At 35.4% G+C, this 26,428-nt stretch overlaps 1 non-coding gene and 1 pseudogene across 1 annotated transcript; both read left to right on the plus strand.

The window, feature by feature from the left end:
- Positions 1-286: 286 nt before the first annotated feature.
- On the plus strand, positions 287-7,392 carry LOC111914581 (COMPASS-like H3K4 histone methylase component WDR5A; annotated as a pseudogene).
- Positions 7,393-20,799: 13,407 nt separating this feature from the next.
- Positions 20,800-20,906, plus strand: LOC128134018 (small nucleolar RNA R71). The gene has a single exon (XR_008232352.1). It is a non-coding gene; the product is annotated as a small nucleolar RNA R71 (small nucleolar RNA).
- Positions 20,907-26,428: the final 5,522 nt, after the last annotated feature.

Raw genomic sequence — 26,428 nt, forward strand, 5'->3', positions numbered from 1 at the left:
CATTTATGACATGACCTTTCTTGACAGAGGCTTTCTTGATACGCATTGCGTGTCATTAACACGCGCGTTGTATGGTTACGACACGCGAATGCGTATCGTCTTCCTTTATGACAGGGCCTTCCTTGATACGCATTGCGTGTCGTAACCGCGCGTCGTAAATGCGCGTCATAAATGCGCGTCGTAAATGCGCGTCGTCTATAGACGACGCGCAAAAGCGCGTCGTCTCTCTTTATGACAGAGCCTTCCTTGACACGCATTTGCGCGTCGTCTGAGCGTTTTACGACGCGCAATGAGCGTCGTAAAATGCCTTTTTTCTAGTAGTGAATCTAGACGGTGAGTTGGCAAGCTTAATAAGAAAAACCTCTTTAATAATTTGGGATGAAGCACCTATGGTCCATAAGCATGCATTTGAAGCTTTAGATCGAACTTTTAAGGATTTACTAAGGTGCGTAAATTCAACAATCTCAAATATTCCATTTGGAGGGAAAGTTATTGTCTTTGGAGGAGATTTTAGACAGATTCTACCTGTTGTTCCGGGTGGCAGTAGACAGAACATTGTAAATGCTTCTTTGAGTTCTTCATATTTATGGGAACATTGCAAAGTCCATAGATTAACAAAAAACATGAGGCTAACTGTTGGAAGGGATCAATCAGATATAGGAAAAATAAGAGATTTTGCAAATTGGTTGTTGGATATAGGAGAAGGAAAACTTGGTGGTCCGAACGACGGTGAAACGATTATCGATATTCCGGATGATATTCTCATTAACGATTCACATGATCCTATAGGTTCCTTAATTGAGTTTGTATATCCTTCAATTTTAGAGAACTATAGCGATATAAATTATTTCCAAGAAAGAGCGATACTTGCTCCGAAAAATGAAGTTGTCCAGGAAATAAACGACCGTTTGCTTAAGAAGTTTCTAGGAGATGAAGTTGAATATTTAAGTTCAGACAGCATATGTGAATCCGAATTTCTCCATGATCAATTTGATGCAAATCTATACTCTCCTGATGTATTAAATGGTCTCAAAGTATCCGGTTTACCAAATCATAAGTTAGTTTTAAAAATTGGTGTTCCAGTAATGTTACTGAGAAATATTGATCAGAAAAACGGCTTATGTAATGGCACAAGACTACAGGTGTTATCATTGGGCAAACGTGTTATTGAGGCACGTATAATAACTGGAACTAATATTGGAAATCAGACTTTTATTCCAAGAACATCTTTAACCCCATCAGAAAAAAAGATTCCCTTCAAATTCACAAGAAGACAGTTTCCTTTGGCCATATGTTTTGCAATGACTATTAATAAAAGTCAAGGACAATCGTTATCAAATGTTGGTTTGTTTCTGAAAGATCCAGTTTTTTCACATGGACAATTGTATGTTGCCTTATCTAGAGTTCAGAGCAGAGAGGGATTAAAATTATTAATTTTAGATAAAGATGGCAAACTCACAAATAAAACTTCCAATGTTGTTTATAAGGAAGTTTTTCGAAATTTGTAGCCAACTTTTTTGTAACGTCGTTTTATTCAATTTTAGCAAATCACACTTAATCCATCATATTATTGTATTTTTTTTTATAATTACATATTGTTGTATTTTATGTTAATTTCATTACACACATTGGTAATGCATCATCTGCATATGTCCAACAAGAATCATGCATCAAAAAAAGAGTTTTCAAAAATCTTCATTCCAAATTAAATACTTCTCATTTACTTTGTAATTAAATACTTACAAATTAAAAAATTTATTGAAATATTCAATATTACAATTTATAAGTTATAAGAATTATTGAAATATTATTTTATTAAATAATTAATTTTTAAATTCAATTTAGAAATAGCACCCGTGGGTTCCACGGGTTTTAACCTAGTATATATATATATATATATATATATATATATATATATATATATATATATAGAGAGAGAGAGAGAGAGAGAGAGAGAGAAAAGTAAAGATGCTGATGAATTTTTTTAATTTGATCAGTTTGATTCTTTGCATCTTCTACAACAACAAAACTCAAGAAAATCAGAAAAACCATAGAGAAAAATAGCGAACTAAATTAAAAATAATAGGGAAAACCTCATAAAAACCCACCATGTTTTCATCTATTACTTAAGAAAGCCACTATATTATTTCTTAGTGCATTAAAACCCTTATATTTTGTGAAAGTCTTATTTAAGTCTTTTTGACCTAAGAAAAACCAATCCATTTTCATCAAAAAATTAAAAAAACCCACTATTTTATTTTTTAGTACATCAAAACCATTATATGTTTTTGAAAATTTTAATTTAATGGATTGTAACCATCAAATAGTTGAGAAGCGATTACCTAACATTTTTTTGTTATCTAGGGTTTACCGAACTCAAAGCCTTAGATTAGACATTTTAAAAAATATAAGAGTTTTAGCGTAAAAAAAACAATATAGTGGTTTTTTTTAAGGATTTGATGAAAATATGTTGGGTTTTTCTAAGGTTTTCCCAAAATAATAAGGCATAAAATAACATATATTTAACAAAAAACATGATTGTATAAGTGACTTCATTACCCGATAGTATTTTCTAGCATATTCGATTCCAGATGGGAAAAACTCATGTGGAGATGAAGGTGTTTCATGTTTTCCAAGATTTGTATTCTTTTTCATGGTCATCTATATGAAAGCAAAGTAAAAAACATGAAAAAAAATCTAGGATCTATGAACAAACACTCACGTATTGAGTTAAAACTTCCAGTGTTTAGGAGACAAAGATGATAAAAAGAGACGGGGTAAGTGAATATACCTTGTAATATTCATATATGAATATACTGTGTAATATTCACAAGTGAATATACTATGTAATATTCACATGTGATATACTATGTAATATTCACATATGAAAATATCATTTAATATTCATAAGTGAATATACCATCTAATATTCACAAGTGAATATATTATGTTAATATTCACAAGTGAATGCATCGTCCAATATTTAAATATGAATATACTATGTTTATTAAATTATATATTCATAGATGAATGATACTTAAATTGCCAAAAAAATAATTATACTTTTTATTCATAAGTGAATAACGAATGTACTGTAATAAAACCTGATACATTTTTATTCAATTATGAATAAAGATAGCTAAAAATATATAAAAAAAAATTTATTTTATCTTAAAACTATATCAATATGGATTTCTATTTGTAGAGAATAAAAAAAATCATGAATTTGGTATATTTAAAATTATTTTTCAATAAAAATAGCTTCTTAAAAATAAAAAAACGAAAAAACTATGTTTTTGTATATATTAAGGTAATAATTAACATAGTTTAAGGAAATATGTTTTGTTGGAAAACACATGTCTATTCATTTCTCATTTCCGCTGGTACGACGGAGACTTTTGCGGCAAAAATAAATGAATGACTGAGAATGATTCACCCATTCTCAACCTTTTTTTTCTCAATTGAACCCTCCCCTCTCTCTCTCTCTCTCTATATATATATATATATATATATATATATATATTACTATATTATTATACAAACCTTACTATTTCTAAAAATAGAATCAAGAGGTCCAAGTGCTTAATCTATTAGTACAACTAACCATCATTAAATTACAAAATATAATGCATTAAGTACAATGTTTAATAGATACTCAAACATTCAAACCTATCGTCCTTATCTTTCCTAACATAGTTCTGGATTTAAATTTTTAAAAAATAAACCTTTTAACGAGAAAGAGTCAACATAATTTTTAAAATTGTTATTAAAAAGATCCCTGGTTGCCGAGATATCCTTACGCCTTCAACAAATTTAATGGCTCTACCACCTACAAAAACCCAATGCTCACAATTACACCATCACAAGATTTTGTTCACCGGTCTTCAACTTCTCTCTCTCCCTCACCAAACCATAAAACCCATAGGAACCCTATTTGTTCTTCGATTTTTTGTTACAAAATTCTTTTATTTAATGGCAAATTCACTTGAAATTTAATTCCCTTGACACCAACATCAAAACAAGGAATGATTACGCCATATTTGATCATGTTGAGTCTCCAATGGTGATGGCAAGCTAATCGCTACCTCTTCCACCGACAACACCGCCCGCACATGTTCCACCTTTGATGGATCTCCTATCCAAGAATTCATCAGGCACGAACAAGGAATCTTAGACGTCGCATTCTCATTCGGCGCTCAGCACCTCGCCACCACTTTCGATGACATAACCGTACGCTTTTAGGATGTATCCACTAGCTCACTCGTCAAAACGCTAACTGGACACACAAACTACGTCTTCTGCGTGAATTACAACCCTCAATCGAACATGATTGTCTCCGGTTCTTTCGATGAGATAGGTAGGGTTTGGGACGTGAAATCTGACAAATGCTTGAAGGTACTTCCTGCGCATTCTGATCCCGTAACTGCTGTGAACTTTAATCGAGACTGGACATTAATTGTGTCCAGTAGTTAAGATGGATTGTGCAGGATTTGGGATGCATCCACAGGGTATTGTATGAAGACTCTGATCAATGATGAAAACCCCCCTGTTAGCTTTGTCAAATTTTCCCCAAATGGAAACTTTTTTCTTGTAGGTACCCTGGATAGTACACTGGTGAGTGAATTCTTATTTCTTTTCCTTGACATCAGTAATTCATATTGTAACGCCCGTAGATCCGGGCTAGTCAATTTAGGGATAATAGGGGGTCGAAAACGACTTTTCGGCAAAAGATTATTTAGAATAAATAATCTTAGACAAGTTGTATTATATGTTACAAGGTTTCCGTACATATAAAGAGCGCCGAAATCCAAGTTATAACGAAGAAGTTATGGCCCGTCGAAGTTTCGCGACGGAACCAACACGACGTCGGGAAGCGTAAATAGTGAATTTACGATAGAGCGAGATTTAGCCTTAGCGCTCTAAATGAAATTCGTAGAATATGTTAAACTAAGAACATCGATAAAAAGAACGCCCAAATCTGACTTCGTATGAGGAAGTTATGATTTTTCTAAGATTTAGCATAACAGTGCACAGCCCGAAATCTGAATTTTAGATCGGTCGATTTTTAGCCAACGGGATCTAAATGAAAGTTGTAGTACTCGTAAATACCAACGCGTGGATATAAAGAACGTCGATAATAGAGCTCGTATGCGAAAGATATGGAAGAAGCTTAGTCCCTACTTTTCGAGCGCGGCGAATTCGATACAGTTTTGTAAATCCAAGATAGAATGAGAATTAGCTAACGAGGTCTAAATGAAAGTTGAAGATCTCATTAATAGGAACTCAACGGTAAAAAGACAGACAAAAACGGAGCTCGTATGCAAAAGTTACGGACGAAGCTTGGAGACTACTTTACTATACACTTCCTATAAATAAGAGATGGACTCTTCATTATTTCCTCACACCTTCAAACCTTTTTTTTTTCTCTCTCTAACTTCTCTCTAACCTCCCTAAACCCCTCCCAAGTCTAGGGAACCTCCCTATCACGAGAAGAAAGCCCCGTAGCGCTCGACAGCTCCGAGAAGAAAAGCTTTCGGCTCGGAAACGCTGCTCCAGCGAAGCCCAGTTTTTAATAAAAACCCGCTGTAAGTGAGTTACGCCTATACTATATTTAATATAGCTTTTATTTAATTATAGTAACATTATTAGGACCTTAAAATAATTATTTGAGCTATTATTATGAGTTATATTTAGTGTTATTTAACGCTTATATAATAGTAATAATAGCTAGACTATTAATTAGTCACGATTAATGTTAAAACTAAACTATAGTGGTATTAATACTAGGTTTTGGTCAAGGAAAAATTGTTTTAAGAAGTAACGAAGTGCTGTCCGAGTGCCGAGTCACCACCTTACCAGGTGAGTGCATAGTTACTTTCATCTTACACATAGATATGAAGTATTTTATATAAATTACGTGCTATGTGTGCATATTATCTGAGTACTTGATGTCTATGCTAGATGAACGATTTTATACATGTTTTAAATGATTTAAACTGTATATGTATTTTATATCTACGATAATGTTGGGGTAAAACATGGGTAGATGTAATAGATGGAATATGAGGTGGATGATGAGTTGATAGGTGTTATAGACCACGAGGTGAGGGTGAGAGGTGGACGATGTGAGAAGTCTTTCCCAAATGATGGTCCCGTCATTCAGCAGAGTATGGATGACAACCACGGACTATTCTAGACAGTCCAGTGGAACACTAGCAGGCTCGCAACCTGTACGTGTTGTGAACGATGTGTTCACCCGGTGTACTCTAAACCATGGCGTCCATGCAGACTTGGTGCCTAAACCTTGGTGATCATGCAGAATTGATGCCTAAACCATGGTGATCATGCAGACTTGATACCTAAACCTTGGTGATCATGCAGACTTGATGCCTAAACCCTAGCGACTATGCAGACTTAGTGCCTAAACCCTGGCGACTATGCAGACTTAGTGTCTAAGCCCTGACGATTATGCAGACTTAGTGCCTGTTGTGTAAACCGTGGCAACGATGGACTTCGTGCCGATTCCTTAGGATGATACTTAGGAATGAATGAACGAGGAATAGCTGATTCTTAGGGTAGATCCTTAAGACTAAAGAAGATAATGGGGATGGGTAATTGGATTGATTGTTTGATTGTTTAAACATAATAAATACATTATTGTGGGTTGAAAACCCTATGTACTCACCAGGTTTTCCAACCTAACCCACTCAGTTTATTTATGTCACAGATGCTGTCATGAAGTCACATTACATTGAGAGATTAAAGAGATGTAGATCACTAGTAAGTTCTGTTTATGCTTATGTTTCTGTATTGACGATGACATCCCAAACGTTTTAAAATAAATAAAATACGTTTCTTCGAAAATGTTTTGATAACGTATTTATCATGTTTTCTGGGAACAAATTCCGCAACATTTTTATGAAAAGAAGTACTCTGATTTTTATAAAACATAAACAAAATCGGTCTTTTCTGGCCGTGAAAATGGGGATGTCACACATATCTTGTTCATAGTATTCACAATGATAATCTTTTTCCTTGAATCTGATTGGCCTTATATTCACATTGAATCCCACCAATTTCCCTAATAAATGTCATTTTGTTTTGATGCAGAGGTTATGGAATCTATCAACTGGCAAGTTCTTAAAGACTAACAATATCCACACAAACTCAAAATACTCCATGTCATCAGCATTTTCAATCACAAATGGCAAATACATCGTGAGTGTCTCAGAGGACAATTGTGTATACTTATGGGAACTTCAAACAAGAAAAATAGTCCAAAAACTTGAAGGTCACACAGATGCGGTAATAATAGTTGCTTATCACCTAATTGAGAATATGATTGCTTCAGGTGCTCTGGAAAATGATAAAACCGTGAAGATTTGGATTTAGGAGGTCAACAAAATAGATGATCAAACAGATGCAATTGAAACAATAATTCAATAAAACAGTAAGTAATTTCATGGTTTCTATATGAGTTCAAAATTGATTGTCGTCTTTTGTTTTTCTCTTCGAATTACCTGTAGTTTTTGTATTCAGATTCTGTAGGTTAGTTGGTTTCTTTTGATCATGGTCTCATAATCAAACTGAGTATTTTGGGTAATGTTAATTGTATTCTAAAGTTGAATCTTTTAAATCATGGACTTTAAACTTGGGAGTCTGTTTGGTGTGATTGAATGGATTCACAAACGAATGGAATGAAGAAGATAATGGAATAGCTCATGACATTCTATTATGGGTTAATGAATTAAAAATGTAACTAAGTTTTAGTTTTGTTAAAAAAAACACCATTTAAGTATATCCTATTCACAAAATACCATTGAACTTAAGTTTTCGTTCACACAATACCATCTAAATTGATCTTTTGTTCTTCTGTTCCCTTGTCTAACTGGTTCAGCTGGTTTTGAGGTACAGTTTACTAGAAAAAAAATAACACTTACTGTGGCTTTTTAGTCTACTACATGGAATTAATGTAGCTTGGGTGGTTTGAATATGGTTGGAAAAAGCCATCCCCACAGACCATTTTTTTCAAGATGGGTTAGTTTGGAATCGAAGGGAAGGATCTGCTAAGGAAGTCTCGGGTCTCGGCTGGAACCGGCGAAGTGGTGGCGACGGAAAAGAGTGGTGACAGTAGGTAGGTTCGATGGTGGTGAGGTGGTTTTCGATGGTGGTTTCGGGTGCTAGGTTCTCGGTAAAAACGAAGAAAGAAGCAGTAGAGAAAGATTAAAGATGAATGAACAGTTGATATTTGGATTCTCTTGTATTTTTCTTTTTGTTCAAGGTTTCGATTGGAAAAGATGAACAGTAGCTTCAGTTCTTGATGATTCCCGCTAAAACAGGTAAGAGGTGGTGATGGTGTTCGATTTTTCGAAGGTAGTATCCCGTAGATTTCAAGGTCTCCGGTTGGACTGAATCGAAAAAGGCAGCATGTGAGTTTGTTTAGAGGTGGTGCGAGAATGAGGAGGTTGCGAGGGTGACTCTCAGGTCTCAGCTGGAACCAACGAGGTGGTTATGGGTTTTGGTGGTTCTCGGCTATGGGTTACTGAGGTTTGAATATGGCTTGAAAAAGCCATCCCAACAGGGGCTGGAAAATCGGTTCGTTTGGTGATGTTTCTTGGAGCAAAGCAAAGCAGCAAGAGGTGGTTCCGACTTCTCAGTTAGCAGCAACATTTTTTTTTGTTGGTTCCTTTTATGATTTTTGTTGCAGGTTTTTAGATGGAGAAGACGATGAACAGTAGCATGCAAGGGGTTGCTTGGTTGTTGGATCGAAAAAGGAAGTACGCAAGGGAGAGGTACAACAGGTCTCCGGTCTGACAAAGGTCTCCGGTTAGAGCTGGAACGGAAGCAAGGAAGATATGAAGAGGACGATGAACAGTAATCGTTGATTTTTTTCCAGTCATCTTTACCTCATAATCTGTAGAACCGGCTACACAATGCAATATAAGAAAGAAAAGTCAATTCAGATGGTATTATGTGAACGATTTTTTAAGTTGGTTGGTCACTTTTAAACATGGTATATTTTGCATAATATTGAAACTTAATTACCTTTTTAAAGTCATTAACCCTTTTATTATCATGTCTTCGATTGATTTGAATAATGAAATTGTCTTCGATTGATTTGAATAATGAAATTGTCATGTTTTTGTTTGATTTGAAAAATTGAATTGTCATTCAAACGTATAATATGTTGTATACAAGTAAATGAAATTAAAACAAACGGCTCAAACAAATCCAAAAATATACATCACCTATACTCTACTATTAAGAACAAATATTAATGAATGCTTGGATTTCAATGTACAACCTGCAAACGAATAAAACTTTAAAATTTTGCAATAATGAAAATTATGTTAACTTTTGATTTATATTGATTTATAGTTCATCATTCATTTTAAATTTTGTGTGGGTGAAGTTTATGTTTAATTTTTAACAACTTGTTTTGAAGTGTTTGATTTTAGGGTTTCACTTGGAAGGAAGGAAGAAAAGAAAAGAGGGACACATAACGCTTTTCATTATCTTACATTCCTACCACAATTCCGCTGTATTGTCCAACTATCCATCTAGGTAGAAACTATCTATTGAAATAAACTATCCAACACAAAACAGACTGCAAAAAGGCCGTAATAAACTAGCTCGTGCATAAAGGAAACTAATCGCCACATTAAATTATATGCTGAAACAAACTATTTGCCGTCCGCTGCTTTGTGCGGGTAACGACTAGTGTGTGTGTGTGTGTGTATATATATATATATATATATAATGGACAATAAAAAAAATAGAAAAAAGGTTAATGTCATAAAAACCATCAAGTTTTCAGGGTTTTGTTAGTTTTGCCCAAAGTTGAAATTTATGTCCGTTTTTACCCAAACATTTTCGAAAAAATGTTCGGTTTTACCCTTTTACCGGTGATAACAGGTTTTCCAAGTTACCATTATTTTAAATTCGCAAAAAAAACCCTTAAGTTACCATTTTTTTTGCGTTTTTACCCTTAAGTTTATAATTTTTTTACACTTTTACCCCAAGTATATATATTTTTTCATAATATACATATTCATATGATTTTTCTGCTTGAATACGTATAATATGAAAAAAAAATACATAGGGTAAAAGTGTAAAAAAAATTATAAACTTAAGGGTAAAAACGTAAAAAAAACTATAAACTTAAGGGTTTTTTTGCGAAGTTAATATAATGGTAACCTGTTATCACCGGTAAAAGGGTAAAACCGAACATTTTTTGGAAAATGTTAGGGTAAAAACGGACATAAAATTCAATTTTGGACAAAACCGACAAAACCCTGAAAACTTGAGGGTTTTTATGACATTAGCCCTAGTAAAAATTATATTGTAATGCAATTAAAAAGTTAATAAAAAATAGTAATTATCTATAAAAAATACTCATATTAAAAATCTCCTACTAGAAATAAGAATATATTTTGCTCACATTTTTTTAATTCTAAAATTTGCTTCAAATATAAACAATTGTACTCATTTGTCACGTTTATGTCAATTATATCTCATATATTTTTTTATAAAATAATATGTATAATTAAATAAATGCATTTTTATTTCTTTTCTTTATAATCTATAAATTCTATAATTAATACAAAATTTATATTAGTTTTAACTTGCTATTAATGTAATCAACCTAGTAAACATGATTTATCTTGATAACTAGGAGGTATGCTTGTGCTTAACCATGGGATGGTTTGTTTGTTTGTTTTTTTTTTTTTTTTTTTTTTTTGTATTGTATTCTGTCATATGATCTGTTTTTTTAGGTTTTTGTTAATAATTTTGATAAATTGAGTTACATTTAGAAACACACTCACATAAAATTGTAGTTATGAAACCATGTCTAATGAACTCAATGGAAAATGCAATGCCTGCTACATTGTAGTATGTCCAAAATGGTTGAAGTTTGTTAGAAACAACGAATAAAAAAAATATTCCCATTTAGAAACACAAAGTAAACAACCTATATTCATTTATTTATTTACTACAACATTGCACTTTGGAGGTGGTACTAGAGTAAAACGTACATAACATTGTATGAATAATGCTTTAAATACCATTACAACATTTCATACAATGTTGTTTACAACGTTGTATGAATAATGCTTTAAATACTTTTACAACATTGTATAAATACCCTTACAACATTTTATTTATTTATTACAACATTGCACTTTAAATACCCTTGGTTCTTGGACATGCTTTCTTGAGTTTGGGATCAACAATATCATGTGAAGCTGCCACCTCCTCAATGAATAATAACCTAAAGATAGAGAAGCACAATAAATCATATATCATAAAATTTGAAAATCTAGACATTGCGTTTTCTTCAAATTATAAAAATTAATCGCATTCGAATATCCAAAATCAAGAATCCAAAGAAGGTTGACATGACTAATTGAGTGTATCATAGTTTAGGGCCTAGGTGATACATACTATTTTATACATCTTTTAGGGTAGTTCTTATTAGCATTTAGCATCATAATTTGCACATTTGCATGTCATTAGTTTAAATAATGTTCAACTGATGTCTTTTGTCATAATTCTCGTACTGCTAGTGTTTTTGTGTCGTTTTCAGATAATTCGAGTGGAGTAGTACTTTGGGAGCAGCTTGAATGCATATTTGGAGCTTACATGGAGTTGGAATTGAAGAATGATGCTGACGAATAACTTGGAATGCTTAAATGGAATAATTACAACCGAATCGCGCCGAAAATCCAAAAATGCGATCCCATTTTTGTACATCTGCGATTGTTTTGATAGTGGAGGTTTGGTAGGGTCAAAAATACGAGTCTGAAGAAAAAAGGGTAAAAATGTGATCTCATTTCCTTATATATGCGACCGCATTTTCATGTCGAAGTCTCCAAATGCTCAAAAAAACCACCGTACTTCATTAAACGACGAATCGGGAACATTTGGGAAAAAATGCGACCGCATTTTCATATATTGATCGCATTTTTTTGTATTATTGCTCTGGAAGTTACCCGCATTCATATAAATACAACCCCTAAGATAAGTTTGACGCCAAAGCCGATTCCTGAAGCTCCATAATTTAGCATCATAATTTGCACATTTTCATGTCGAAGTCTCCAAATGCTCAAAAAAAGCACCGTACTTCATTAAACTACGAATCGGGAAAATTTAGGAAAAAATGCGATCGCATTTTCATATATTGATCACATTTTTTGTATTCTTGCTCCGGAAGTTACCCGCATTAATATAAATACAACCCTATGATCAGTTTGACGCCAAAGCCGATTCCTGAAGCTCTAGACGACGAAAAAGACGATTTCTGAAGAAATTCCTCTCCGATTTCTATGATTTTTGAAGATCTAAAGACTTTTAATCGTGTCTCTCAGTTAGTTTAGTAAGAGTTAATATTTTGATTTCTTCTTTTACTGTCCTAGACATGTTTTTATCCATGTATAGACAAACACTAGTTTTTAGTTCTGCAATAGACTAGTACTTTTCATGTGATCAGTTATTAGATTTGGTTTTCATTGTGTGCTTCTATCTAGTTGTTTCAGTTTTGAGATTAATGAATTGGTTTATTTTTAAATCTTGTTAGCCTAACCACCTAATTAGGGTTCAATGATTTCACTTAGTCAGTTAATAGAATTCATAATTGTTCTTATCAATTTGTAATAAGTAACAAGTATCAAATTGGTTCCGTGTTAGGATTTAACTTTGATATAAACCGAAATTTGATACCTTTACGAATTCGAGCTTCTGAGAAGTATTTGGTATTGCTGAGAATTTTGACATAGATCTTAATGCAACTTTTCTGATCTTAATTAAGAGCTTGTTTAAGTAGACAGTAAAAAGTTAGGGTTAACTAAAGAACTTGATTTGTTTAATTTAACTAGGTAAAAGATATTTTGCTAGAGCTTGCCAGTTTTTCTCAGTAGCAGTTTAGATATAGAACGCATTTTGAATAACCAGATCTTGGATGATTGCATGATCAGGAAAGTCGCAGCGGAGCTGAATTCGTTTTTATTACTGGTTTCATTTAGTTTATTTCACTACATTTTATAGTTTTAGTTATAAATTAAAAAAACCCCTTTTAATATTTTTTTTGTTAAATAACTAGTATGTGCCTTACGCGAAGAGGCATTAACCATTAAGTTGTGTCACTGAGGATTCGACCCTGCTTCCAAGTGCTATCGTTTAGTGCAACTACGTAGTGAAAATATTATTTTCTTAAATCGTGTGTGACAATGATTTAAGAAATTGACGCTTGATGTGTGTAAACTCACTTCGTTTTAAACCTACTTTTAATTATAAAATGAACACACAAAGGCAGTGGACCTATCAATTGTGGTACAGTTAAACAAGTAGGGTATCGAACACAGGGAACGGTAAATTAAAACTAAAGACTAATTTTATCTAAATTAATTAATAAGTAAGGGTTTTCTCTAGTTTTAATAGACTAGAAACTTACTAACTATCACTTAGACTAAAAACTAGAAAAACAAAGATTTAACTAAATTCAATAATGGGAAGGACTCCTGTTTAGTTCAACTCAATTGATCCTATGGTTGATATTATGGTAATAGTGCAATGGATTAATTCTTCTATTGGTTACCGATTCAAGTGATTAGATTCACGTTCGCTGCACTAATCATTAGAGAACAAACTAACTCAAACAGTGATCAGTTGTCTAATTTAATTTGATTCACTAGATTATTTATTCAGGTTAATTTAGACTTGTAATAGATAACTAATTTGGTCCTTTAGTTAACCTCTTGTTGATGATCATCACACAAGCTCATACATGAATTTACCTATTTTTCTTATTAATTCTAGTTTCATGTTCATTAATCCTAGTCATATGATGAAGTGGTCACATAAGCATATGAGGTTGACAATTAAAAGATGTTCATACTAATTAATTATCTTCCTATTAACAGAAAAATAGTTATCATTCACACACAAGGTTCTTTAACAAGCTAAAATCAACAAAATCACCAACATCGAATTAATCCTACCATAAATCAAACCATAATATCAATATTGTATCCCCAAACAGAAGTTTAAGAGTTTTAGCTCATGATTGAGGTAATTAACAGCAATAAAACGAATTCTAATTGTCTAGCCATAATGGAAAACAAAAGATTAAGTAGAATGATGAGAATTTGCCTCAAATCTCATTCGGAATTGAATTCTAGGTTGTATCTTCGTTCTCTAGGGTTCTTATGACTCTCCAATCGCAACTATTTTCTCTAAAAAGGTTTTAGAATATCTAATGTCGATCTGAGAAGTTATCTTTATAGATGCGAAACGACTCGTTGAGTCCATTGCCGACTCGCCGAGTCCATCCCTTGATTCCCGTACATGATAAGTCACGGAGTCTTTATCTTCTCGATTCTTCGATCGGACTCGCCAAGTAGTCAACCCTACTTGCCGAGTAGGTGTTGTTTTTGGTGGTTTTCTTCTTTGTTCAATTCCCGAGCTCCCAACCGCTTCTCCTGCTTCCTTTTGCTTCCGAGCTTCACTTTTGGAACTGAAAACACAATTCAAACACTTTTAAGTATCTTTTGTCCATGATATGCAATTAATTAGCTAAAAATGAATAAAATTGTATGCTAACATATAACTAATTATGCAAATATCAAAATACCCCACACTTGACTTTTGCTTGCCCCCAAGCAAAACTGAATTTTAACACATTAGAATCACATAAGACAACTCCAATCTAACCCAGCCATTATGCCAAGACCGCAACGCATGCATTTGTGTCTAAAAATTTTCCTAATAACCCCCATACTCCAAATACTCACAATCCTCATAAACATTCGCCCACTTATCCCGAACAATGCTCATTTTATGCATCCCTCCGAATCCATCCGCAGAGAACCTCCTATCCTCAAGGTATTTTTAGTTGAGCAACCCAAGCATACATAATCTAGAATTACAATTTATGATACCACTATGGAGCTCTTTTGAATTCTTCACTTCCTTGATAATTTGATCTTTGATTTCTGTGAATTCACTACCTTGTTGTTTGATTTTTTGGTATCTTCCATTTTTGAACTCTTGGAATTTTGATCTTTTGATCTTCACTTTAGTTGCTCCAAAATTCTTCAAACTTTTCTTGTAATTCTCTATTTTCTCTATCTTTTTTTACATGTACCTCACTTTTTTCACTCAAAATCCTACATGCTTAAGCAGGGGAGCTCAACTTCAACCTTTATTGGCTAACGATAATAATTTTCCTGGATACTTTTCTGGTACACGATGCTAAACATATTGCATCCTTCGGGCTAAGCAAGGTCGTGTTTTTGTCCCATGATTTCACTTGAATAAGGAAGCCACAAATGCACTAGAACGTATATAGGCTTAACTAAACATTTGAGTTTTCATGCAATCATCCACACAACTCTAACATGGAATTCTAATTACTTTTTACCAAAATTTTCTAAATTAATTCCTAAGTCACATTTTTGGTATGCAGCAATTTTAAAAATTAACCTAAATTAGGACATTAGGATTCTACATTTAATAAGACGACATCAACCCCCTACCCCACACTTAATTTATGCAATGTCCTCATTGCATGTTATGCATGAAAAATAACAAACATGAAATGTAGAGAGAATTAGAACAAACTCCCCTGGGGTAGCAGTCGTTAGGTCGATATCTCTTTTCTTCAACTCCAACTTCAATTTGCTTTAGACATGGAAACAGCTCATCCACGTCTTGGACATCAAATCACATGTGGGCAGCTACAAATATGCAGGAAAAGTAGTGTAAAATCTTCAGGAATTGATCGGGAAGAATAAGTGGTCAAGCGGTATGTTCAACAACATCGAATCAGCAGTCTTCTTTGTATAAAAATGAGTGACTCGTCGAGTCATATAAACGACTCGTCGAGTATAGTCGCGGAAAGCTTCGAAAGTGTGAAAATATAAAGCGACTCGTCGAGTCCGTTAATTGCACTCGGAGAGTCATCGCTGGGTGGAAAAATTCACGTTTTGCACTTGTTCCAACTCTTTGATAAATCTCAAGAACTTCCCTTAACCTCTAGAATTATTCACTCATTTCCCTTAGGACCGGACTCGACACCTTAACTCTAAACTCCACCCTTTCTTGATTCTTTTCCACTCTTTTTTTCTTTCTCTCTCAAACTCTAAACCCTTTATGCAAGCATTCCTAATCCAAAATCTGAGAGTCATCAAGGCAAATAAAACATCAAGCATAAAAATAAAAGTCTTAACTAAAAATTCAAACACACCAAACAAAACAAAAAATAAATTGAAAATTGTTCCATTAAACAAAAAAACTAATCATCGTCTTCCTCATCATGGCCATGCGCAGCCTCGCTTCCACCAGCTCCACTCCGCCTTGCATTAATGATCTCATCCCAAGATGGTATGTAGGGGAAGTTACCCCCATCAATGTGTGGAATATGGAAATGGTCAAAAAGCCGCACATGGGATTCATTGCTAAAATTAATACCCCTCGCCATTTGGTCTTGTAACCGCCTCATCTCGACATTGTACCAATCCATTGGTACTTCATCATTGTCCACCGGAATCACCGGCGGTTCCTCCTCCACTTCCCGCTCATGTCTCGATCTAACCCTCCTTCCTGGTGCCTCGGGATCGACCACCGGATCGTCATGCGGGATAGCATAATGACCACCGCCATAATCTTCAATAATTGTTGCCCTCCGAAAAAGAATGGGATTAAAGGGAGGGGCAGGAATCATTGTCATCAAGTTCCATGCACCGCGGGTCATCAACCCATATGAGTTGGCTAGCCGGGTCACAAACATGCCACCATTAATTTTGGAGGTTTTGCGATCCTTGACCGCGCCCTCCGAAAAATAAGAGGCCAAACACCATGGAATGTTGCAGAAGGTATCGGGCGTGATGATACTCCAAAGATAAAATACGTCAAGGTTGGACACCTTGTCGTCGTCCTTCCTTTGATTGATTGTAGTGGAGATAAGGCGGTGTATGATACTGTGTGTGGGTGACCTAATGCTCCCTTCTTGAGCCGACTTCGGAATATATAATTTGTTGGCGATTGTTTTCCACCAACCAATACTTGTAACACCGTCGGGGAACACCTTATGAGACTGTTCCAAGAAGGCGCGAAAGATAGCAGTAGTGACCAATGGTCGGTCGTAAATCCCCAATCAGCATGCAAGATCAATGACAGAACATTGATGGAATTTGCCCCGAAGACAAAAACTAAAACTCGTGGGGTGGTAGCAATCATCTCCTCCTCGGAAAGACACCGTGGAGAAAAATTCCCAGCAAAGTTCTCGATACACCGATACTTGAATTGTGAAAACCCGGCTCCATCCATCACAAATAATTGTCTCCACATTGTACGTAAATTCCTTCAAAAGGTAAGGCGCCAACTCTTCCTCATATCGGACATTCTTTAACCAATCCCAGTCAACCCTATTAGGTACATAAACCTCCTTCTTCCTGACCTCAGCCAGCTTCTTCTTCGATATTGTCATTGTTGAAGCGGATTCAATCGGAGGGAAATTCAACCAAGGAAAATCTCCTTGGTGTCCACTTGAGCTCTGCCCTCTTGAAACCTTTGTCCCTGCAAAACAAAGAACACACAACCCAGAAAATACAAAAAATCATCAAAACAGATTCCATTTGGGTCCTCGACTGGACTCGTCAAGTCCATGAACGACTCGACGAGTTGTATGAACTGCGCGAGTCAGTTGACGGGTCGATCGAAATTCGACCATAAAACTTGAATTTTTTTTCAAGGGTTTTGTCCATGGATGTTCCTAAAACGTATTAGAGCAAGAATAATAATCCAAAACAACACAATTAATACTAGCTCAAAACCCTAAAAATTCACTAAACTTCAAAATCGGGTATTCTATGAAATTGACACCTTAGAACATCTAAAAATCATGACTTTAACAGAATTATGGAAGAAATTAAGTACCTTTGTTGATAGAATTCGAGAATTTTGAAGAAAAAGTAAAGAACTTGATGAATGATTGAGAGAGAAAACAAGAGAGGCGCACGTCGAGTAAGGGGGAAATATGATCTCATTAGGGTTAAAAACCCTAATTTTACAAGATGTAAAAATTATTTTTAATTAATTTTTTTTTCTGTAAATAAAATCGACTCGTCGAGTCAGGGTCAAACTCGGCGAGTCTGGGTCAGACTCGGCGAGTCTGGTCACGAATTTTAACTCATATGGGATCTGAAGAGACTCGTCGAGTCAGGGATAGACTCGGCGAGTCAATTGCAAACAATTCAAAAAATTATATCATTTTGTCATATAAAAAATTCATTCCACCCCACACTTAGTCCATACGCACTCTCAAGCAATCATGTCTGATGATTTAGAAGATGAGAATAAAATCCTAAAAACGAAAATCAAACAAAACTAAAACAAGAAAGATAAAAGAAAGCAAACTCTAATAACGGGTTGCCTCCCGCCAAGCGCTTCTTTTTAAGGAGTCGTTAGCTGGACTCCTTCCCATCTATGTTTCTTCATTTTCCTGCATCGGGAATGCACGCCTAATCTTTTGCGGTTTATACTTTGTCTTGTAAGAGTGTATCTTCTTCTTGTAGGCCCGTCTCAATTCTTCTCTCTTTTTTCTTGTAGCATCATCTTTAGCTGCATGAATTTCCCTTTTTCTCATCTTCTTTTTCTTTACCCTATTCTCCTGCACCCTCTATTTGCACTCCTCCTACTTTAAACTTCATTACTTAATAGTTGGTGAAAACTCGGGCTCGAGGTTTGGTATTACGTGACTCAATGAATGGGTTATCAACATCATCTTTCCTAACTGCTGCATTCCCCTCATCTTCAAGTGGAATATCTTCATCTTCTTGTATTATTGTATCGAGGCATGCTGCTTGAACGTTTTGAAAATCACCATCCATTCCTCCTTCTGCTACTTGATCTTCTAAAGAATTAGGGAAAATCTTCATGTCCAAAACATGCAGGGAGCTGGTAACAAGCAGATCAAAATCGTCCAAGTTGTTGAGATTTTCGAATGGACTTGTCGAGTCCATGAAAGCGACTCGGCTAGTCGGAGCGTATTCCTCACATCCCACTGTGTTTTTTGAATCGGTCCCTTTCAGTAGCTTCTCTATCTTCTCCAAGTCTTTGTCAACGTCATCAATTCCTCCAGAAGATAGCAAAAACTTACTTGGATCTTCTTCTTGCAAGAGTGCAAGTTCTTTTTGTAGTATTTCATCATCCAAATTAATGAATGAGACTTCTTCTTTTCTTCCTTCTTCTTGCTTAATCTCTGGTAGAGCTTTAAACACTGCTGACTCATCTGCTACCCTCAATGTTAGTGTGGACTCGCATACATCTATCAATGCGCATGCGGTATTCAAAAATGATCTCCCTAAAATAATTGGAATTTCAGGGTCTTCTTCCATATCAAGTACCACAAAGTCCACGGGGAATATAAATTTATCGACCTTATTGAGGAGATCTTCACAAACACCTCTTGGATGAATAATCGTCTTATTCGCTAAATGGATCTTCATATTCACAGGCCTTGGCTCCGGTAAATTCAACTTCTTGAAGAAAGAAAAAGGCATTAAGTTAATACTTGCACCCAAATCGGTCAACGCTTTAGTAGCAAGTATATTTCCAAATTGACAAGGAATTGTGATGCTTCCTAGATCGCCCTTCTTTTCTGGTAGCTCACTCAATACTACCTCCGCGACTTCAGCTAAATCTTTTCTAGCAGCAAAGAGACGCTTTAGCAAGTTAAAATACTTGGGTGTTTGAAGCATCATTTCCACAAATGGAATGTTGACTTGAAGGGTCTTGACATGTTCCATGAAAGCTCTATATGCTCTAACCTTTTCATCAGGTATGGCTCTGATTGGGAATGACAAAGGAGGATTATAGGGCTTTGATGAAACAACAGATTTGTCATCAGGGCATGGACTCGTTGAGTCCATTAGAGGGACTCGACGAGTCTGTTCGGGTTTAGCTGAACTCGACTCTTCTATTGTTTCTGCTTGCACCTTTGTTGAAACCTTCTGTGCAGGGGTCATAGGAGTAAAATTTTTTCCATAGCTGGAGGTTATAGCATTCACATTCTCCATTCTTGGATTATTCTTGGTTTTACTCGGAAGTTCTCCCGGCCTCCTCTCGTTCACTTGATGTGCAAGTTGTCCTAGCCGTTTCTCTATGTTGAGAATAGATGCTTGCTGATTCCTAAGTATAGTTCTAGTCTCTTGTATTGCAACATCATGATCATTGTGTCTTTTCTCGGACGTGGCTATAAATCTAGTGAACATTTCTTCTAAATCGGCTCTCTTTTCTATAACCAGTTCTTCCTTTTGATAGAAACCCCTCTCCTTCTGCTTGTATTTCTCTTCCTTTGCCCTTTTATATTCTTTGTACGGGAGCCATTCCTTCTTGGGTTTCCGCTAATTCTCGTCGTATTTGTCCCCGCTTGAGTAGAACACTTGCGCCTTCTTTTTTCCATTTTCATCCAAGTCACAATCCTTCGTGAGATGAGGCCCTCTACAGTTCTCGCATCCAACTTGAATAGCATGGATTGTTTGATCCATTTTTGTCATCCTTCTATCTAAACTATCGAGCTTAGCCATCATCGCCGCCATGCCATCATTGGCCAAGTTCACTACCCCCCGACTTACTTCATTTCTTGGGTTGTGGTATTCTCTAGAATGCTTAGAGAATTCTTCAATTAATTCCTTGATTACTGGGGGTGCCTTCTTTGTGAGTGGGCCTTACGAGTCGAGCAATTGCCTTGTGGTGACGTTGACTCCATCATAGATGATGGAGACCTTTTGTTGGCTATTAACGTCATGGTGTGGGCAATTTCTGAGAAGACCTTTGTACCTTTCCCACGCCTCATAAAGAGACTCTCCGGGTTGTTTCTCGAAGTTGGCAATGGCTTTCTTCAACTTGGCTATTTTGGAAGGCGGGCAAAAGTGGTCTATGAAATCTTCTTTCATTTTAGTCCATGTGGTGACCGACCCGGGAGGAAGTGACTTGAGCCAATCCTTTGCAGCACCCTTGAATGTGACTGGAAGCATACGAAGTAGCTGGGTCTCGCGTGGCACATTTGGTACATTGAAGTAGTCAACCACATCATTTACTTCATCCAAGTGTTTGTAGGCATCTTCGTGGTCTTTTCCATAGAAAGGAATCTCCTTGAGTTGAGCGAGGATATGACCCTTAAGCTCAAAAGTAGCAGTTGCAGGAATTGCGGGCTGCACAAGTCCCGGGCCAGTGTCATTGCACATCCTTTTCTTCCATTCCCCCGTGGGGACTTCATCGATATTAGCCATAGTGATAGCTAAATCGTCCTCAAAATTGGATTCGTGCTCGTATGTAGGTTCTTCTCCTTCCTCGGTCTCGTACTCAGTGTCTTCTTTAATCGGGTCTTCGATTGTCAAAGAGGCGCTGGATGCTCCTGATTTGCTGCTCCTCTTCTTGCTGAAAACGAACTTGAGGTTCTTTAGTGGTGAATTCTTTGAAGAAACGGATTCTCCAACGGCTTTTCCTTTGTTCCTCCTTAGTGCGGATTCCGGGTCTTCGAGAGGAGGGACCAGAGGTGTATCAGATCCTTGGGTCATGAAACAACTGTAAACAAAACAAGAAAAACGCGTAAAAAGAAGAAAAATAAAATAAAATTAAAACTGTGAACAACGATGGACTCGTCGAGTTCAAGGAAAAAAAAGAAAAACTTTCTAGTTACTTATTAAAACGGATTTTTATTAAAACTTATACTAATTACTAAATTACCTAAGAATTAACTTTGTGTAAGAGAAATCTTACACAAAGGATCGATAAAAATAGAAATTAATGCTAATTTAGAAACGTTCCCCGACAACGGCGCCAAAAACTTGATGTGTGTAAACTCACTTCGTTTTAAACCTACTTTTAATTATAAAATGAACACACAAAGGCAGTGGACCTATCAATTGTGGTACAGTTAAACAAGTAGGGTATCAAACACAGGGAACGGTAAATTAAAACTAAAGACTAATTTTATCTAAATTAATTAATAAGTAGGGGTTTCTCTAGTTTTACAAGACTAGAAACTTACTATCACTTAGACTAAAAACTAGAAAAGCAAAGATTTAACTAAATTCAATAATGGGAAGGACTTCTGTTTAGTTCAACTCAATTGATCCTATGGTTGATATTATGGTAATAGTGCAATGGATTAATTCTTCTATTGGTTACCGATTCAAGTGATTAGATTCACGTTCGCTGCACTAATCCTTAGAGAACAAACTAACTCAAATAGTTATCAATTGTCTAATTTAATTTGATTCACTAGATTATTTATTCGGGTTAATTTAGACTTGTAATAGATAACTAATTTGGTCCTTTAGTTAACCTCTTGTTGATGGTCATCACACAAGCTCATACATGAATTTACCTATTTTTCTTATTAATTCTAGTTTCATGCTCGTTAATCCTAGTCATATGATGAAGTGGTCACATAAGCATATGAGGTTGACAATTAAAAGATGTTCATACTAATTAATTATCTTCCTATTAACAGAAAAATAGTTATCATTCACACACAAGGTTCTTTAACAAGCTAAAATCAACAAAATCACAAACATCGAATTAATCCTACCATAAATCAAACCATATTATCAATATTGTATCCCCAAACAGAAGTTTAAGAGTTTTAGCTCATGATTGAGGTAATTAACAACAATAAAACGAATTCTAATTGTCTAGCCGTAATGGAAAACAAAAGATTTAGTAGAATGATGAGAATTTGCTTCAAATCTCCTTCGAAATTGAATTCTAGGTTGTATCTTCGTTCTCTAGGGTTCTTCTGACTCTCCAATCACAGCCGTTTTCTCCAGAAAGGTTTTAGAATATCTAATGTCGATCTGTGATGTTATCTTTATAGATGCGAAACGACTCGTCGAGTCCATTGCCGACTCGCCGAGTCCATCCCTTGATTCCCGTACATGATAAGTCACGAAGTCTTTATCTTCTCTTCTTCGATCGGACTCGCCGAGTAGTCGATCCTACTCTCCGAGTAGGTGTTGTTTTTGGTGGTTTTCTTCTTTGTTCAATTCCCGAGCTCCTAACCGCTTCTCCTGCTTCCTTTTGCTTCCGAGCTTCACTTTTGGAACTGAAAACACAATTCAAACACTTTTAAGTATCTTTTGTCCATGATATGCAATTAATTAGCTAAAAATGAATAAAAATGTATGCTAACATATAACTAATTATGCAAATATAAACGCCATTGACGGGGACACAATGCTTCTAATAGTTTGTATGCCAAGAACTTTTTTGTACTGAAGAAAGAAACATCAAAATTGAAACAATCAGTTGGTTTCTTTCTTTCATCATCTTCCTTACCTCTAGTGATCAACACACCATAAGGTAGTCCCTTGTTGAACGAACTAGACCTGAATTTTCCATTCTTCCTTAGAGTACCTCCATCTTCATCTTCTCAAAGCCCAGTTAAAACATACTCCCCATCGAAATCCGAAAAATCTAAAACCACAGACTCGTCTCAAACTGAATCTTAAGAATTAGCCTTGAGTGGGGATGAAGAAGAGAAAACTCTTAGAGAATGGGCCACCCAGCAGGTCAATCGGCAAGCTCTTTAATCACTTTCCATGAAGACCAAAACTTTGAACTCAAATCTTGGCTGATATATCTTCTTCCTACATTCAGACGCTTAGATGCTGTTTGTTTTTTTTTTTTTTTTGTAAAAAGTCTCTTCGGACCTCTTATTGTTGCGCGGCGCAGCACACGTGCATCACTTTTAATCTCACAGCTGTTTGTTTTTCAGAAGTCTTCAGACTAAAAAACCTTTGCGCGTGTTCTGTTTGGCGCATCACTTGTATTGCCTCTTCCAACCTCTTTTTCTTCTTTTTTCTTGCTGAAATCTTTATTATATGTTGCTGAAATCTTATTTTACCTTTTTGTTTATTCTTGTTGAATTCTTTTTTTTCCGATTTTTTATATTGAATAATGATAATTTATTGATGAAATATCATTATTTTTTGCTAAAATATCTTTATTTCTTTTTGTTGAAATATCATTATATTTTGCTAAAATATCATAAATTGTTAGTCCGATGTCCGCAACATGGGATCAGTGATTATGAGCTCTATTAGTTCTTCTGTGAAAGCCTGACACCAATGGACAGAAGGATGATAAATACTTCAAGTGGCAGATCCTTAGGTGACATGACACCAACTAAAATCCGGGAGCTGATAGAAAAGGTGGGTATTGACTCAAAACACTCCGGAAACGAAGACGAGTGGTACACTGATCAGCCAAGAGGAGTCAAAGAACTTAGCTCACATCATCTGGAGGCCTAAATTTCAGAATTAAAACAAGTAGTTATGCTGCTGACAAAAGAAAAAGTAGTTGCTAAGATACAATGCGAGATTTCCTTGAAGACTGACCATCCCACTAACATATGTCCATTATTGCAAGAGGATTCAATTGTAGTAAAAGCTATCAGAGGCTATCAACAAAATTATCAGAATAATTTTTAGCAACGACAACAATATCAGAATCCATCTGGATTTCAGTAGCAACGAAATTTTCAGTCTCCGGGATTTTAGCAGCCGACTTATCAGAATATGAACCAGCAAAATTATCAGTAACAATATTTTCCGAACCAACCTTTAAATCAACAAGCTATTAGTTCCAGTGCGGCCTTAGAAACTACTTTAAACAACTTAGCCACCAGCACCCATGCGTTCCAGAACGAAACTAAAGCTAGTATCAAGAATATAGAACAACAAATGTCTTAGCTTGCAACTTCTATGGGTCGACTAGAGTCTCAAGGGAAAGTACCTGCACAGACTGAACACAATCTGAAGCACAATGTGAGCATGATATCCTTGAGAAGTGGGAAGAGTTATGAAGACTCAAGCAGATTTGAATATGGAAAAGAAGCTAAAAAGGTGGAAGAAAAATAAGCTCCTAAGCAACCCATGCCAATTCTGGAGGAGTACAAGCCGTTTCCCACATTACCATCACGAATGAGAAGCACAAAGTGCAAGTGAGAAGGCATGGAAATATTGGACACCTTTCGTAAGTTGGAGGTTAATATTCATTTTTTAGATATAATTAACTTGTTATGCCAAGTTTTTAAAAGATTTATATGTTTCTAAGAAAAAACTGAAAATTAACGAAAACATAAAAGATGGAGATAATATTTTTGCTATTTTGCAAAAAGGTATGTGCCTAAAGTATAAGGCTTCGAGAATTTTCTCGATTCCTAGAAAGTTGGGAAACCTTACTTTTCTAAAAGCCATGCTAGAATTAGGTGCTTCAGTCAGCGTCCTCCCACTATCAGTTTTTGAAAAATTAAAATTGAGATCTTTACAAAAGACCGGGACAATCTTTCAGTTGGCTTATCACTCGACAACACACACAAAATGTGTATTGGAGGATGTTTTTGTCCAAGTAAACAAACTCATTTTTCCTGCTGATTTTTATATTCTGGACATAGACGATGTGGATGTTTTTAATAAAAACTCAATTATTTTTAGAGGCTATTCATGAAAACTGAAAAAACTAAAATTGATGTTTTTGATGGCACACTTTCAATGGAGTTTGATGGGGATGTGGTTAATTTCAAAGTAAATGAAGAAGAAATTCCAACCGAGAAATTTTCTATTAATTATCTGGGTACCAACAATCCTTTATCTGAGGATTGATGTGAGTTTTCTAATGCTTCTATGCAAGAAATATTTGTAGAAATAATATTATCTGACACATCAAAAGAAATGGAAAAGGGCAAGCTTGGGGAGATGGAAGTAGATATGATTTATACTGAAGGTGCTGATACGATGTTGACAAAAGCTAAGCTTGGGGAAGAAGAGAAGATGATTTCTGCTAAGAAAAAATCAGAGAAAAAACTGAAAATATTTTTTTTGGAAAAAGAAAAGGAGGAGGTGAATACTGAAAAGAATCTGAAAAGAAAAAAAACCTAAAGAGAAGGAGGAGATTGCTTTAAAGAGAAGGATCAGAAAAAGAAAGAGATTTAAAAATCTGAAGAAGGAGTCAACTGATAAAAATTTTAAGTCTTTCCAGTTTGCTGTACAACCACCAGATCCACCAATTCTACCATATCTGAAGGGGTCTGGAGTGAAAAAAAATTGTGCTTCCGAGGATTCCCAACAACACCAGTTAACAAATCTGGTTGGGCAAAGTCGTGCCACCGACTTTAAAAATTGGCGGCTTTCCGGGAGGCAACGCACATAGTTTTAGTTTATTTTCCCGCTTTTAATAAAGAGATGGTCACAGTTCCAAACAAGCTTAGGGAAATCAAAGGATCTTCAAAGTTGCTGAAATTTAGATTTTTCGCCAACATCTTTGTCAAAATCAAAAATTTCTGCAAACTTATTAGGTACATTCTTTCTTAGCTACAACTTTTGATTTTACATGTTTTATTGAGCTGTTCATTCCTCTTTTAGTA

This window comes from Lactuca sativa, chromosome 4, assembly GCF_002870075.4.
Source record: "Lactuca sativa cultivar Salinas chromosome 4, Lsat_Salinas_v11, whole genome shotgun sequence".
Classification (NCBI taxonomy): Eukaryota; Viridiplantae; Streptophyta; class Magnoliopsida; order Asterales; family Asteraceae; genus Lactuca; species Lactuca sativa.